General features: G+C 50.3%; 1 non-coding gene across 1 annotated transcript; it reads left to right on the top strand.

Moving 5' to 3' along the window:
- Positions 1-2173: 2173 nt before the first annotated feature.
- Trnaa-cgc (transfer RNA alanine (anticodon CGC)) lies at positions 2174-2246 on the top strand. The gene has a single exon. It is a non-coding gene; the product is annotated as a tRNA-Ala (tRNA).
- Positions 2247-3390: the final 1144 nt, after the last annotated feature.

The following is a 3390-nucleotide window of genomic DNA, read 5'->3' as shown; positions in this document are numbered from 1 at the left end:
GGCGTCACCCTCGGCCGTCGTTTCTCCGGGACTCCCCATCTCTGGACAATCCAAGCAAAGGCACGCTCAAGCTCCTTTCCGGCCATACGTGGGGTCTGGACCCCTCCACCATCCTCCACACCTATAAATCCCTCATCCGCCCTATCCTTTGTTACACTCATCTGGCCTGGATCTCCGCCCCCCCCCCCTACCTTTTATAAATCCCTTCTAATCCTTGAACGCCATGCTCTCGGCCTCGCCTATCGCATCCGTCTCCCCTTCCCCACGCGGATCCTGTATGATCTCCTTCCATTCCCCCACCTCCTCCTTTTCCTTGAAAGGATACGGATCCTGTACACCTCACGCAAACTCGATCCTCCTCACCCGCTTGTCTCGCCCATCTTCTCCCACCCACGCCCGCTGCCATGCCTGTATTCCCACGTCCCACCCAGTCTCCATCTCTCCACCCTCCTTACCCTCTCCCAAGGAGGCTTCCGCCAGCTCCCCCTCCCTGATGATGTCCTCCTCCCCTCCATCTACCACTCCTATCAACTTTGATCCTCCCCCGCACTTCCTGTGTCCTTTCGTCAAGGCACCCTCCCTCCCTTCTCTTTCTGTTTCCCCATCCCATCCCTCCACCCGTCTTCCCCCGGGCTTCCCCTCACCCCTCCTCCCTTCTCTTTCCGTTTCCCCATCCCATCCCTCCACCCGTCTTCCCCCGGGCTTCCCCTCCCCCTTCCTCCCTTCCCCCTATCGCCCCTGCCCATGGCATCTGCTCTCCCCTCTCCCACCCTCCCTCCTCCTCTCTTGGCAGGGCCCCGGACTCGTACACGGTTAGTGAACATTCGCGCGCCGGAGATCAACGCCTCGTGTTCTGTGTGTGCCGTCGTTTTGTGCTTAAGTGGTTCAGTGTTATTCGTTTTGTGCACCTACTTTCGCGTGTGACAATTTTCGTCTCTGTCTGTGTCCAAGTGTCTGAACAACTTTTATCTTGGACTCTACGCCCGTGAACGGCTCCATGTATTTTAAAGAGTGTTTGTCTCCATTTCTAAGTATACCATATTTTTTCTCTCAATGTCTTAATTTGTATGTTTTGTGTTTCTCTGACACCAAAGAGCGGCGTAGTATGCTGCTGCTGGCCTGCCTGTAAACAGGTTTAAAAATAACAATGAAGGAAAAAAAATACCTAGTCCAGTCGGTCTCGTACTCGCTCTGGATTTCGTTTCTATCTCGGCGGTACTGCGTTCTGGTCGTTGCTCGCTGTTGACATTTGCCTGGCTCTGGTTCCAAGTGGATTTACGTTAGGTGTTTGGTGTTGTGGTTTCCACAAGCCACAGTTGTCTATCTCTTCCTTCTTGTGTCGCTCATAGTCGGTCGTGGTCGATTGTTGTCAGTTGTCGTTGGTCTGTCGTCCGACTCGTCCTGCGTTTACCCGGTGGTGCGGCTTCCCCGCCTGGCGGCTCCGATACGCAGCCCAAGGCGTTCCCGGTGTTGGTTGTGGTTACTACAATAGGCATCTTATACGCATGGCTATAACGGATCGTGCAGCCACGTCTCGATACTTGAGTCAACAGATGGGGACGTTTGCAAGACTTCAACCATCTGCATGACGACGTATGCAGCAGCATGGACTATCAGCATGGAGGCCATGGCTGTGGTTACCCTTGATACTGCATCACAGACAGGAGCGCCTGCGATGGTGTACTCGACGACGAACCTGGGTGCACGAATGGCAAAACGTCATTTTTTCGCATAAATCCAGGTTCTGTTTACAGCATCATGATGGTCTCATCCGTGTTTGGTGACATCGCGGTGAACACACACTGGAAGCGAGTATTCGTCACGGCCATACTGGCGTATCACCCAGCGTGGTGGTATGGGGTGCCATTGGTTACACGTCTCTGTCACCTCTTGTTCGCATTAACGGCACTTTGAACAGTGGCCGTTATACTTCAGATGTGTTACGACCCGTGGCTCTACCCTTCATTCGATCCCTGCGAAACCCTAAATTTCAGCAGGATAATACACGACCGCATGTTGCAGGTGCTGTATGGGCCTTTCTGGATACAGAAAATGTTCGACTGCTGCCTTGGCCAGCACATTCTCCAGATCTCTCAGCAACTGAAAACGTCTGGTCAATGGTGGCCGAGCAACTGGCTCGTCACAATACGCCAGTCTCTACTCCTGATGACCGAGCGAGGTGGTGCAGTGGTTAGCACACTGGACTCGCATTCGGGAGGACGACGGTTCAATCCCGTCTCCGGCCATCCTGATTTAGGTCTTCCGTGATTTCCCTAAATCGTTTCAGGCAAATGCCGGGATGGTTCCTTTGAAAGGGCCCGGCCGATTTCCTTCCCAATCCTTCCCTAACCCGAGCTTGCGCTCCGTCTCTAATGACGGGACCTTAAACACTAACCACCACCACCACCACCATCTACTCCTGATGAACTGTGGTATCGTGTTGAAGCTGCATGGGCAGCTGTAGCTGTACACTCCATCCAAGCTCTGTTTGACTCAATGCCCAGGTGTATCAAGGCCGTTATGACGGCCAGAGGTGGTTGTCCTGGGTACTGATTTCTCAGGATCTATGCTCCCAAATTGCGTTAAAATGTATTCACATGTCAGTTCTAGTGAAATATATTTGTCCAATGAATATCCGTTTATCATCTGCATTTCTTCTTGGTGTAGCAATTTCAGTGGCCAGTAGTGTCTATCTACATGGATACTCTGCAAATCACACTTAAGCCCCTGGCAGAGGGTTCAACGATCCACCTTCGAAATAATTATCTATTATTCCAATCTCGAACAGCGTGCGGAAAAAACGAACACCTATATCTTTCCGTTGCGATCTCCGATTTCCCTTATTTTATTATGATTATCGTTTCTTCCTATGTATGTCGTCGTTAACAAAATATTTTCGCATTCGGAGGAGAAAGTAGGTGATCGAAATTTCGTGAGGAGATACCACCGCAGTGAAAAACACCTTTGTTTCAATGATGTCCACCCCAAATCCTGTCTCATGTCAGTGACATTCTCTCCCCTACTTCGCGATAATGCAAAACGTGCTGCCCTCCTTTGAACTTTCTCGATGTACTCCGTTAATTCTGTATGGTAAGGGTCCCACACCGCGCAACAGTATTCTAAAAGAGGGCAGACAAGTGTAGTGCAGGCAGCATGTTTAGTAGATCTGTTACATTTTCAGCGTCCTATCTATAAAAGTCACTCTTTGGTTTGCCTTCCGCACAACATTTTCTATGTGTTCTTTCCTATTTAATTTGTTTATAACTGTAACTCCTAGGTATTTAGTTGAATTTACAGGTTTCAGATTTGGCTGATTTATCGTGTAACGGATGTTTAACGGATTCCATTTAGCACTCGAGTGGATGACCTGACACTTTTCGTTATTTAGGG

The sequence above is a fragment of the Schistocerca nitens genome, chromosome 4, assembly GCF_023898315.1.
Source record: "Schistocerca nitens isolate TAMUIC-IGC-003100 chromosome 4, iqSchNite1.1, whole genome shotgun sequence".
Lineage (NCBI taxonomy): Eukaryota > Metazoa > Arthropoda > Insecta > Orthoptera > Acrididae > Schistocerca > Schistocerca nitens.
This window is presented reverse-complemented; position numbering and strand designations above follow the sequence as displayed.